This window comes from Saimiri boliviensis, chromosome 7, assembly GCF_048565385.1.
Source record: "Saimiri boliviensis isolate mSaiBol1 chromosome 7, mSaiBol1.pri, whole genome shotgun sequence".
Classification (NCBI taxonomy): Eukaryota; Metazoa; Chordata; class Mammalia; order Primates; family Cebidae; genus Saimiri; species Saimiri boliviensis.
Genome location: NC_133455.1, coordinates 36,016,019 through 36,030,587, shown reverse-complemented (window position 1 = coordinate 36,030,587; position 14,569 = coordinate 36,016,019).

The following is a 14,569-nucleotide window of genomic DNA, read 5'->3' as shown; positions in this document are numbered from 1 at the left end:
ACAGGCATGTGCCACCATGCCCAGCTAATTTTTTGTATTTTTAGTAGAGACGGGGTTTCACCATGTTGACCAGGATGGTCTCGATCTCTTGACCTCGTGATCCACCTGCCTTGGCCTCCCAAAGTGCTGGGATTACAGGCGTGAGCCACCGCGCTCAGCTATAATTTTTTAAATGTGTTTTTCAAATGCAATAGGAAGTTCTTTTCTGACAACTAGAATGGAAATTTGCGTAGTGATTTCATTTGTTTATATTTTATTTTTCTCACTATTCTCTTTTCCCTCTCACCTGTTCTGTTACTCCAGCCACCACCTTTGGACAAGCTCTGTCAAATCTCCCTTCTCTACTGTGGGTATTTTCTTGCCAGGCTTCTCATAATGTTTTCCAGTCACTTTCACTATATGAACAAGTCCCATTTTGGGAGTTGAGATTTACTTCAAAGTATTATGAGGTCCAGTCCAGTATAAATAAAAATGTCAATCTTGTATCCAAATCAAAGATTTTTTTCCCCTCATTTGTGAGGCCTAGGAGGACACAAGCCACATGAGATAAGGGTAAAAGTCTCACGCGACTTATGCCCTTAGAGTGGCTTGTGCCCTCTGAGTGGCTCCCAGATGTGGATCTCTCAGATGCCCTCTCCCTGGTCTCCATCACACTCCTAGGTGCCTCCAAACCAGTGGTCCTGGGAGAGCCAGGGAGAATCTTTGGGTCCATCTGAAACTGTGCTGGGACATGGCCATGTCTCCTGATAGAACAGTGCACTTCCAGCTGACCTCCTGTAATCCCTTCTCAGCTTCTACATCCCTGCCCTGTGATAGACCCATAGGCTCTTACTGTGGGGTCCCCTAGCTCCAGAGGGCTGCCCTCTTGAGTGAGATTCCTTCAAGATGCTCAGAGCTGGTGTCCCTTCTGTGGCATCCTATCCCAACAAACACCAAGTGAGCAGGTTGCCCACACCACTGCCTTCTGTCCTTGCCCTGGGCAGCCTTTCACCTTAAGAATTCTGCAGGCAGGAAGCACACAATCCATGTTCACATACAGCCCCAACCTCAAGATATAAAAATCCTTCTTCCCAGCATCTCTGCCAACACCCGATGGCCCCAGGTGAAGCTGACTAGTGACTACAGTCTTCCCCTGCTGCCAGTACTCTGATCTCTACTGTGCTACTCTCTAGAACCCTCAGTTTTGCAGAGAGAATGCTCTTCTCCATCACCCCCAACCCATGGAGAGAGAAGAGAAGAACAAAAAGCCGTAACACTCCACTCCCAACAAATTCCGTTGTTAAATGAACTCTCATTTGCTTGCGTAGGATGTGTGGGGTGGCAGGAATGAGTGAGGTGGGAGGGCTCATATGCCATTTTTGGCAAGTCTTGAAAGTGGGTGATGGGAAGCTCTTTTTCTGCATTCTTTAGAGTGGGATGGAATAGAATGTGATTAACCACTAGTCTCATCTTTGGGGCTTAGTAAAAATTCTGAGAATAAATTCCATTGCACACCTTTTTATAGGTGTATATCTGATAGCCCCTAAAGTTGACTCATTTTAAATACAGAGAATGTTAGGTATAAAACAGTTTGCAGATCATTGCACAGTCTTTAAAGTGTGAGTGGCAGAGATCAGAGATTCTGCCTCTCATCTGTTCAGGTCTCTTTGATGTATCCATTCTGAGGACCATGAACAAGACAGCTATGGCCCCTGCCTCCTTAGAACTTATACTATCGGGAATGACTGCTAATAAATACCCAACTGCAGTACAGTGTAGTAGTGCTTTGACAGAAGAATCATAGCACAAACTGGGAGCCCCTAACTTAGGATGAAAGATTAGCATCATGAGGAATCGCCTTGACTCTTGTGTCAAATACAGATCCTAGTTTGCCACCTCGGGTTCTCTCAGTCTTTACCCTGGACTGTGCTGCCAATGCCAGGGACCCACCACCCAGTGGCCCTAACAGTGCCAGGCCTGCCCTCTTGGCCTCTACCAGCTAGAGATTGCAGCTCATTGTGGTAACCAAGAATGCACCACTCAGTTCTCAGGCTGAGGGGAATGGAAGTGACGTGACCCCAGCTTCTGCATTCCGAAACCCCCACTGTGTGAGTGCTGATGTCTGCTTCCCCAGGCTGCGCCCAGCCAGGGGCTAAGTGAGGCAGGGACAGCAAAGCAGACCCGTATCTGTGAGATGGGGAACCCTTCTATGCGGTGACTTGGGCACTAGGATTCCCCGTCAGCCTGGGGAAGCCTAGTGGCCCAGGGAACTTCCTTCCCTGTTTCTATAGTGGTTTGACATTCCCTCCTTTCTCAAGTTCCTTCCCCCTTCTCCCTTGTGGTTGTTTCACCAAGTAAATGTCTTTGATCTGTAATCCGGTATTTTTTGTTTTTTTGAGATGGGGTCTTGCTCTGTCACCCAAACTGGAATGCAGTGGTGCCATCACAGCTCACTGCAGCCTCAAACTCCTGGGCTCTATTGATCCTCCCACCTCAGCCTCTCAAGTAGCTGGGACTACAGGCGTGCACCACTATGCTAGGCTAAGTTTTTGTGTTTTTTGTAGAGATGGAGTTTTGCTATGTTGCCTAGGCTGGCCTTGAATACCTGGGCTCAAATCAATCTTCCTGCCTCAGCCTCCTAAAATACTGGGGTTATAGGCGTGAGCTATGGTGCGAGGCCTCTAAGCCAGTCTTGCTGTCTGCTTCTCAGAGGACCCAAACCAGCACATTTTACCACTCACTTTTGGAACACTTGTACGGAAAGAAAAAAAAGACATTTCTTCTATCCTATGTTCTCCAAGGGCTCAGGCTCTGCAAATTAGACTGACAAAAGACAGAATAACAAGAGAAAAATAACAACGTTCATTAATGCATGTAGCGTGAATACTTATAGAAGAAACAGTGCTGTCACTGAAAGATTGCGGAGGCTAAAACAACTCCATCTTGGATGCTAATCTGTCACGTTCCCTTCTGATTAATCCCAGTTCCTTGGAGGCCTCTAAGATTTCTAGTTTATCTATTGTTCCTTGTGTTACTTTGCCCTTAGGTCAGACAACCTTAATGTTATCACACTTCAATTGTCCCATACATCCCTTCAGAGTCACCCCTTTCCTATGCTATATAAGTCCCAGGTTTGGGGGGTGACGGCACAGGGATCCACCATCTTGTCTTGAAGCCGACCAAGACACAGACGGCTTCTGCTTGTAAGTCCTTATTAAATGTTTCTTTCTGAGAAAATGGATAGGTCAGCCTCTTTGGTTGGCCTCTCAGCTTCCTTGGACTTTGGGGGCATGTTCGTATAGGCCTGCCCCCCACAGAACAGATGTGGTTAGAATGTGGGTATATATAGCATCTTAATGAAGAGCAATAAATCTGTAGAGAGGTGACGAGACAAAGGAAAAGGTTTTAGGCTTCCAAGGGTGGCAAACTGTGGAAAGATAAATATAGAGAGAAAACTCATGGAGCAGCATTTGTTTGTGTGGGGCCATCTTTCAGCACTGACTTTCCATCTTCTTCTTGGACATAAAGCTTTTGCAAGAGAGATGTTTTATGGCAGCTCCTCGTTTCTCAGAAATATCTACTTTCAGTCAAATAAGGGAAGCTCCAGGAAGGCTTCTTTTGTATCTGTTAAATATCACATGTCTTCAGCTCAAAATTATCCTTTTGCCAAGGTGCTAATTTCAGTCCCTTACATGCTACACTGTTGGGTGTAGGATCTGGTATTCTCAGAGGCTGCAGGAAGGATCAGATGGCATGGCATTGAGCAGTAAAGGATTTAACTCCATAGGGATGAATTCTGTCCAGTGGGAAACAAGAGACAGGCAGGATCAGGACAAATAGATTCCACTTCTCCATTCCTCCCATTCTGAGGCATAGTTTTTCTGTACAGTTACCTTGAGAAGTTCTGAGTACCCAACATCTGCTGAGAAAACGTTTGTGTCTCTTCAAGTCTCACCATGAACAGTGGCAAATGTGGTAACACACTTCACATCCTTTCTTGCGTCACTCAATTTTTTCTCACGCTTGCTTGCCCTCAGATCACACGCACCTGCCCCCTTCATAAAGCATCACACTGATTTCATGCCTTAGGCTCTGTTGTCTAGGAAACCTGGGCTAAAACAACCAAGTTTTAAACTAATACCAGATACATAAATAAGAAATAACCTGGTGAAAAGGAAGAAAATATTCTAAGCCTGCAGAATAGTGTATCTGGAGACCTAAAGGCAAATGGAGTGTGATTGTTTTTCTATTAATCTCTTCAGGCTGCTGTGACAAAATACCATCAACTGGGTAGCTTGTAAATAACAGAAATTGCTTTATTACAGTTCTGAAGGCTGGGAAGTCCAAGATCAAATTGCCAGCAGATTCAGTGTCTGGTAAGAGCCTGTTTCCTGGTTCATAGATAGGACCTTTTAGCTGTGTCCTCACTTGATAGAAGGGACTAGTTAGCCCTCTAGGGTCTCTTTTTTAAGGCCATTAATCCAGTCATGTTGGCTGTACCCTTATGACTTAATCACTTCCTGTGAGCCCCACCTCTTAGTGGCATCACCCTGGGGGTTAGGATTTTAGCATAAGAATTTTGGAAGAACATAAACACTTAGTTCATTGCACTGGAATTTCAAGAGATGAGAAGTTCATTTTGGCTGGAGAAGAAGCCTGGGGTTATAGTGTAGGAATTGTGAGAGAAGAGGGTAGAGGTATGTCTGCTCACAAAGTACTGAGTAGGCCATGAGAAGGAGGCTTGGGAGCTACAGAAGGATTTGAAACCAAAGAGTGACAAAGATAGATTTGCATTTCAGATCACATGGGCTGCAATAGGGAGGCTGGATTGAAAGTGAGCAGGGAAGATGTAATAGTCCTTGCAAATGCACACTAGGGTTGTGGTATTGGTGTTAATTTTTATGATAGAAAATAAGTAGCCTATTATACATTAGCTATACCAATTTTAGTTAAGTAGTCTGATCATCTTATTTCTTACTACCAATTCAAGTGTAATTCTCTTTAAAGTTACTATGAGGAAGACTCAAAATTACAACAAAAGGCTAATTTTGATGTTAACAAATATTTAAATGGAATTTACTGGGAGTCTTTCTAACCCTATAGGAGTGTTAAGAATTATCTGAAATGTTGAAATAGGCAAAATGAATTACTGGATAGCATTTCAGTTTAGTATTTGACATTGTCTAACTTGCTGAGGGGAGGATGTATTAGTGAGAGTTGTCCACAGAAACAGGACCAATAGGATGTGAGTGTGTACACAGTCATGCAATGCTTAGTACATTCTGAGAAATGCGTCATTAGTCAATTCCATCATTGAGTGTATGTATGTAGACAAACCTAGATTGTATAGCCCACTACAAACCTAGGCTATGTGGTATAGCCTATTGCTCTAAGGCTACAAACCTGCACAGCATATTGCTGTACTGAATACTGTAGATAATTGTAACACAATGGTAAATAGTTGTGCATCTATCTATCTATCTATCTATTTATATACATAGAAAAGGCACAGTAAAAATCTGATATGAAAGGTAAAAAATGGTATGCCTATTATAGGTCACTTACCATAAACAGAGCTTGCAGGACTGTAACTTGTTCTGATGAGTCACTGAGTGAGTGGGAAGTGAATGTGAAGGCCTAGGACATTAGTGTACACGTCTATAGATTTTGTCAACACTGTACACTAAGGCTACACTAAGTTTATAGATAATATTTTTCTTTCTTCAATAATAAATTAACCTTAGCTAACTTTTCTACTTTTTAGACTTTTTAATTTTTTGACTCTTGTAATAACACATAGCTTAAAACAGACACATTATACAGCTGTGCAAAAATATTTTCTTTTCTTGTATCCTTATATTGTAAGCTTTTATTTTTAATTTTTTCTTTTACTTTTTAAACTCTTTTGTTTAAAACTAAGGGGCTGGATATGTTGGCTCACACATGCCTGTAATCCCAAGCACTTTGGGAGACCAAGATGGGCAGATCACAAGGTCAGAAGATCGAGACCATCCTGGCCAATATGGCAAAACCCCATCTCTACTAAAAATGCAAAAATTAGCTGGGTGTGGTGGCACACGCTTATAGTCCTAGCTACTTGGGAGGCAGAGGCAGGAGAATCACTTGAACCTGGGAGGTGGAGGTTGCAGTGACCTGAGATTGCACCACTGCACTCCAGCATGGCGACAGAGCAAGACTCTGTCACAAAGAGAAACAAATGAAAAACAAAAAACAGAACAAAGACACAAATATACTACAAACTAAGACACAAATATACACATTATTCTAGGCCTACACAGGGTCAGGATCATCAAGATCTTCAGGGACAATAACATGCATTGAGCTGTTATCTCCTATGATAACAACACTTTCTTCTGGAATACCTCCTGAAGGATCGGCCTGAGGCTGTTTTACAGTTAACTTTTCTTTTTTTTTAGTAGAAGGAGTACACTCTAACAATAAAATGTATACCATAGTAAATACATGTAGTAACATTCATTATCATTATCAATCAGTATGCACTGTATAGAATTGCATGTGCTATACTTTTATACAACTGACAGTGCAATAGATTTGTTTACACCAGCATCACCACATCACCACAAACATTGAGTAGTGTGTTGCCCTATGATGTTACAATGGCTGCAGTATCACTAGGTGATAGGATTTTCAGCTTCCTTATAATCTTCTGGCATCATCATTGCGTATCCAGTTCATCATTGACCAAAATGTCGTTATACGGTTGATAACTGTGTGTGGGTGTGTATACACATATATATACATATATGAGAGAGTGAGAGAGAGAAAATTAGCTCATACAATTGTAAGAACTGATGAATCTGAAATCTACAGCTCAGGTTGGCAGCCTGGAGACCTGGGGAAGAGTTAATGTTGCAGCTCAAACCCAGAGGCAATCTGGAGGCAGAATTCCCTTTTCCCTGGGCAATCCCAGTCTTTTCTTTTATGGCCTTGAACCAATTAGATAGGGTCCACTCATGCAGAAAAATCTGCTTAAATGAAAGACTTTTGACTTAATTGTTAATCTCATCTAAAAATACCTTCACAGAAATATCTACACCAACATTTGACCAAATATCTTTGTACCAGAGCCTAGCCAAGTTGACACATAAAGTTAACAATTACAGGGGGGCTGTCTGATTCTCAAACTTTTGTTTAACATTTATTTGCTATTGACTAGGAAATCTTACATCTCTTTAAGGACAGAGGTAAGCTTGTAATAAACTGATGACAATTTAAGTGATTCTTTTTCAATAACAATATAAACAAATTTTGTCCCAAAAAGATGCAAGTGATGTGAATATAATCCAAAGGTTATCACTTATTGCCCTGTAGGACATCAACCAGTTTTGTGTCTAACCTACTATCATTACTCTAACACTTAAAAAATTCTCTTTTAATAAACCTTACCCTTTTATAACTTCACTAATTAATGAGCCAAATAAAACTTTTAACCCATATTTATTTTGTTTTTAAAAATATATTTTTAACTTTTGAAAATTATACTTTGACAGGGAATAAACACACAGTATGCAATATAGAAAAGAATAACTGTAATTATTCAATTTGTGGTTTTATTATTTACTATAATCATGCATGTCAAGAGACTGTTACTATCTCATTTTCTTCATTGGCCCCTAATTAATATGGCTGTTGGTGTTAAGACATATGCAATAAGCTCTCCAAATATTCCTTCTCCCCCATTCACTACTTTCTCTCCTCTGGGGACTCTTATTATATATGCTTTGGATTTTCTCATTGTATTCTCTCCATTTCTTAATCTTTTTCAGACGGAGTTTTGCTCTGTCACCCAGGCTGGAGTGCATTGGGCGATCCTGGCACACTGCAACCTCCACCTCCTAGGGACAAGCAATCTTTTTGCCTCAGCCTCCTGACTAGCTGGGATTACACGTGTGTGCCACCATCCCTTGATAACTTTTGTATTTTTAGTAGAGACAGGGTTTCACCATGTTGGCCGGGCTGGTCTTCATCTCCTGACCTCAGGTGATCCACTCGCCTCGGCCTCCCAATGTGCTGGGATTACAGGCATGAGCCACCACACTGGCTTTCTGTTTCTTAATCCTTCTTTTATTTTCCATCCCTTTTTTCTCTTGCCAGCCTACATTCTAGGTAGTGACTTCTAACTTATCTTTATGTTTGATGATTTTCTTTTTGATTCTATCAAATCTATTTAATCTATTCATAGAATTTTTTGTTTCAAAGGCTTCACTTTTTATTTCTAGAATTTCTATTTACTTCTTTACTAAATCTGCCAATTTTTTTTTTCTCACAGTGTTTTGTTTGGTAATTTGGATTATTTATTTTATGCTGCCAATCATTTAAAACATACCAATTTTCTTTCTCTGTCATATTTTTCTATCATATGATATTTGTGGGATATTGATCTTGTTGTTTATTGTGTCTGCTGAATCTGGTTTATGCTGAATTCTTCTTCTCTTCCTCTTCCTCCTCCTCCTCCTTCCTCCTTCCTTCTTTCCTTCCTCCCTCCCTCTCTCTCCTTTTTCTCTCTTCCTTCCTTCCTCTCTTTTCCTTCCTTTCTTTCTTTTCTTTCTTTCTTTCTGTTTTTCTTCCTTCTTTCTTCCTGTCTTTCTTTCTTTCTTTCTTTCTTCTCCTCTATGCTTATTTTAATTTAGACTGTCATTTTGAGCAGGGATTTTTTCTTTTTCTTTCTTCCTTCCTTCCTTCCTTTTCTTCCTTTCTTTCTCTTTCTTTCTTCTCCTCTATGCTTATTTTCATTTAGATTGTCACTTTCGGCAGGGATTTATCAGAATTGTATCTCTGTGAATCTGGAGTGGCCTAGGCTGAGGAGATTTTGCATTTGCCAGGAACCTCTCCTTGGGAGCAATTATTTTCATAATTTCTCAGAGTGCCGGACGCTGTAAATAGTAAAGGGAAGGGCCATAGTAACAATTTCTCAAGGGACTTTTTTTACCCAGAGCCTCAGATCAATTAGATAAGTCCATATTCTTCATCTGTGCTAATGAACAGTCTTCTTCTAGTCCAACATTTTATGGAGGATCAAGTCTATACTAGTTCCCTATTGCTGTGGCCATAAATTAGCATGAACTATTTGGCTTCAAACACTAGAAATTTGTTATCTAATAGTTCTATAGATCAGAGATCCAAAATGTATCTAATTGGGCTAAAACCAGGTATTGACAGGGCTGGTTTCTTCTGGAGGCTCTGGGGGAGAGCCTCTAGCTCTCCTTCCATATTCAAATTCAACAATGATGGGTTAAGTCAGGCGTCCCCAAACTTTTTACACAGGGGGCCAGTTCACTGTCCCTCAGACCGTTGGAGGGCTGCCACATACTGTGCTCCTCTCACTGACCACCAATGAAAGAGGCGCCCCTTCCTGAAGTGTGGTGGGGGGTCAGATAAATGGCCTCAGGGGGGCGCATGCGGCCCGCGGGCCGTAGTTTGGGGACACTTGGTTAAGTCCTTCTTACATCACATGGCTCTGACCTCTTTGGTCTCTCCCTTTCACTTTTGAGTACCCTTGTGATGACATTGGGACCACCAGAATAACCCAGGATAATCTCATTATTTTCTGGTCAGCTGATTAGCAACCTTCATTCCATCTGTTATCGTAGTTCCTTTTTGCTGTGTGTGATACCATATTCACAGGTTCTAAGGATTGGGATTTGGATGTCCTTGGGGAGCCATTATTCTGCCTATCTCAGTCTCTGGAGGTTCTCAGCTTTATGCAAAGACCTCAATTCTAACTCGCAACCTCTGTCGTCCCAGGCCTCAAGGCACTAAAACCTAGGCCCGTAGGTTAACAAAACCAAAAGCTTCATCTAGTGAAGCTGCAGTACTCGCTCAGATAGTCACCACCTTGGATTTTAGTTTTTCCTTTCTTTCACTGGGGTTTTTTTTTTTCTTTCTTACAAGCTCAGCTAGAAGCTAAAGGAATATTTGTTATATTCATCCAGCATTTCTAGGAGTTCATAGTGTGTAAATTTGGTAATTAACTAGCTAACAGTATGAGCAGAAAAATATATCTCCAGTATGATCCTAGTGGATCAACCAGGGTACACATAAGAGGCACATAAAGTGTATACCCAAATGCTTAAAAGTTACAAAGGAAGCTCTAATTATTTTTAACTAAAATGTATTCAGTCCTCCTAACTTGACAAATTCACTTCATAATGACCTGGATGGCCAGATTGTAATGAAAGATTCTCACATTTCTTGGTGTTCTGCAGAGGACTAGGCTGCATGCGAAGGGATGGCCCCCAGCTGTGGCCTGTTTTCTTTCTCTTCTACCACTGGCTCCTTCCGGCACTGTGAGGGATACATATGCACGTTGGCCTCACACCATTCTCCCAATGGCAAACTCCATCCAAACCCTTGGCAAACAGCCACCTTTGGCCACTCCTCAGGCCTCAGAGTTGCATGTACAAATAGTAAGTCTGGACTTTGCAGGGAAAAATCTGAGAAAGAATCCTGTGGCAGTCTGGGCAGGGAATTCCAGATATTTAAGTACCTGAGTTTAAAGAAGGCAGAGTGTGGGCTCCAGGCAGGCCAGTCCCCTATGGGTCTTGTTCTGTGGTGAGGAGAGCCGGGGCCAGAACACAGCCTTCTAAAGCACTGTGCCTTGGGTCAGGCATTCTCTTATCTGGCTGTCAGGGTGGTCCCACAACCAACTGTCAAAAGACTTCTGCTACCTGTACTATAAGCTGGAACTTTTCCCAAGTTATTTTCACTTGGGCTATTGCTATAACTTCCTGATATCCTGGCCACCAGTGTCACTCCTGGTTCCAAATCCTAGCCTGATTACTTACTAGCAGTATAACTTTGAACAAGTGACTTAACCTTTTTGGAACCTTCATTTGCTCAGCAAAATTGCTCCTAAGTTTCAGACTCAGAAACTATGAGAAATAAATGTTTATGGTTGTTTTGAGCCATTACGGTTTGGAGTAACTTGTTATATAGAAACGAGTAACTAATGTATTATCACCCCACCCCAATTTGAAATCATAGCATAATATACATTATTCCAGAGGGACTTTCTAAAACCTAATAGAATAGAAAGCAATAGTAAAAGTCATTAACTAGAAATATTTTAAAGCATTCTACTTGTTCTATTGGTTCCTTAATAGTCCAAGCACAAATTATCTTAAGACAATGACTAAAAAAACCTTACAGGTGAACTAAACTGGACACATGTCATGTCAGGTCCCTCTCTCATGGTATACCTGCAGATTCTACATGGAGGATGATGCCGTGCTGTGTCCTCCAGCACTAAGCCCTTCTAACCCTGCAGTAGTGGAGTTCCAACACTCCTTAAAGTTGATTGTTAAGTCATAGAGACCTTACTCTTCTTGATATTTGTTTGGTAATATTGAGGAATAGGTTGGTTTGGTTGGTCAAACATTATATTTAATACTTAACCAGTATTACTAGCTGGACGCAGTGGCTCATGCCTGTAATCCCAGCACTTTGGGAGGATAAGGTGGGTGGATCACAAGGTCAGGAGTTCGAGACCAGCCTGTCCAACATGGTGAAACCCTATCTCTACTAAAAATATAAAAATTAGCCAGGTGTGGTGGTGGCACATGCCTATAATCCCAGCTACTTGGGAGGCTGAGGCAGGAGAACTGCTTGAACCTGGAGGCAGAGGTTGCAGTGAGCTGAGATTGTGATGCTGCACTCCAGCCTGGGCAACAGAGCAAGACTCCATCTCTAAATACATACATATGTACATACTAGCCAGAATTATGAGATTCAAACTGCCTATTGAACCTGGCCAATGACTAAGACAGCCACAAACTTAATTGTTGTTTACAACGTGGGAAATACTAATTTACCATATTTGTATTCAGAGTCACTAAAATCTGTTTCTAACTTCTTTAGTTTTGTCATTTATATCAGGAGTCCCCAACCTTTTTTGGCACCAGGGACTGGTTTTGTGGAAGACTATTTTTCCATGGACCTAGGTGGGGATGGTTTCAGAATGAAAGTATTCCACCTCAGATCATCAGGCACGAGATCCTCATAAGGAGTGAGCCAGCTAGATTCTGCGCATGTACAGTTCACAGCTGGGTTCACGCTCCTATGAGAATCTAATGCCACGGATCTGATAGCAAGTGGAGCTCAGGTAGAAATGCTTGCTCTTCCTCTGCTCACCTCCTGCTGTGCCGCCTGGTTCCTAACAGGCCATGGACCAGTACCAGTCCATGGCCCCGGGGGGTTGGGAACCCCTGATTAACATGTTTTTTTGCTCAGTCATTCAGCATATATTTATGAGGTATTTTCTATGTGCTAGTTCCAATAGAGAGTACGAACTAAATAGGACATTTGCCCTAAAGCCTAATGAAGAAGAAAGAGAATTTATATCCTAATAAAAGGTAAGTCTGGGCGCAGGGCTCATGACTGTAATCCCAGCACTCTGGGAAGCTGAGATGGGAGGATTGCTTGAGTCCAGGAGTTTCAGACCAGCCTGGGCAACAGAGCAAGACCTTGTTTCTATTAAAATTTTTAAAAATAATAAAACAAAAATCTGCTTTTAGATATATAAACCCTTTGCATGAAGGGGAAGCATGTATGTATGTATGTGTATACATACACACAGAGGTCTATTTATCCCCCCAGGTGAGAAGGGAGTGCTATAGTTTTTGAAAAGTACTGAAGTATAACATGTGCAGAAAATTGCACAAATCCTAAGTGCATGGCTCAATGAATTTATTAAAATTAATCAGCACCCAGATAAAAATGCAGAATTTTACTAGCACTCGAGAATCCCTTTTCTTGTCTACACTTTGGCAGAGGGAAGGAAATATATCAAACAACTTTTTTTTTTTTCTATTTCAACAATCTGCTTAATATATACCTTCCTGCATCATGAGTCACTCAGATCATTATTAGTCAGCCTTCAAAAATAGTTTCTCTGAGACAATTCTCGCCCTCCTCACAAGCTAAATCAGTGATTAAAGTCCAGGTGAACCAGAGTAAACACTTCCAGCTGTCAAATGAACAGCCAGAAAGCATTTTTTCTTCACAAAAGATGTGTCTAGACTTGTGATAATTAGAAGGAAAAAATATTCATTAGTCCATCATGTAAAGAATTATCCTCTCTAACGTAATTCCTAGGTTTTCTGTAGTCCAAAATGAGTTCAGCTGTTCTTATTTAAAGTCAAGTCATACACATAAAGCAAACCTAATGCACTCTTTATTACAGGAGTAGACAGGAAGCATGCACCAAACCAATTAGATGCTATAGCCCCGTAATGTTGCATCAAAGCTGTGGCATGTTATTGGAAACTAAGTGATGTACAGCTTCTTTTATTTTGTATTAAGAAAATGCAGGGTAGGTATCTGACCCAAAGGTGAACCAGTGTGAATACGGACAGGCAAAGCATCCATCAAGATATAGGAATTCAGAGCAATGGTGTTTAAGTCTCCTCGAGTGATAGATAGTACCAATCAGTAGCCACAGGAAATGCTAAACACACCTTCGCACTAAGTCCTCCTTTTATCTTTTTGAGAAAATCCTCATCACAGTTCAAACAGAACGAGTAAAAGTAAGAGTGGGTCTTCAGTAGGCAAATAACTCAGGCTAGGACCCCACAGATAATCTATTTGATGTTGTTTTTCTGTGGAATCAGAAAGGGTGAAGAAAGCCTGAATTTGTGCTGCAAATTTCAATAAAGTCTCCATTGTTTCACGACTTTCTCCAAAGAATCTGAAACCTATTCCCACATAAGCATAACTAGGAGTTTTTTAGGTAAAAAACATGGGTTGTTTTGTTTTTTCCATCTATGGCATCTCCCACAGCACTTGGGACAGTGTAATTGATTAATAAATATTTCATAACTATATGAATGTGTGGCATTTTCTCCTAAAAATGATGAGGAGCCATTGAAGCATGTCCAGGAGAGGAATGACATGATCAGACTTCCTCTATAGGAAACTCCCTCTGGCAATAGTATAGAGCATATATTAGAGAGACAGACCAGGAGGTATTACTGGGAGGCAATAGTCCTACCCCAGACTAGAGTAAGTGATGGTCTGAACTAAGGTTGAGCAGGTTAAGGTGAAAAGTAGAAACTGACTTGAAGGATACTGAAAAAGTAATATCTATGTGATCTTGTAATTGATGGAATGTGAAGGGAGAGAGAAGATACTAGAGGAGGACTCAAAATAATTCCTGGGATTCTGGTTTGGTCTTTTGAATGAGTGATGGGGCAGATGGTTGAGGTAAAAAATACAGAAGTCTGGGCCGGGCGCGGTGGCTCACTCCTGTAATCCCAGCACTTTGGGAGGCCGAGGCGGGTGGATCATGAGGTCAAGAGATCGAGACCATCCTGGTCAACGTGGTGAAACCCCGTCTCTACTCAAAATACAAAAAATTAGCTGGGCATGGTGGCGCGTGGCTGTAATCCCAGCTGCTCAGGAGGCTGAGGCAGGAGAATTGCCTGAACCCAGGAGGCGGAGGTTGCGGTGAGCCGAGATCGCGCCATTGCACTCCAGCCTGGGTAACAAGAGCGAAACTCCGTCTCAAAAATAAAAAAATAAAAATACAGAAGTGGGAGGAGCAGATTAGGTG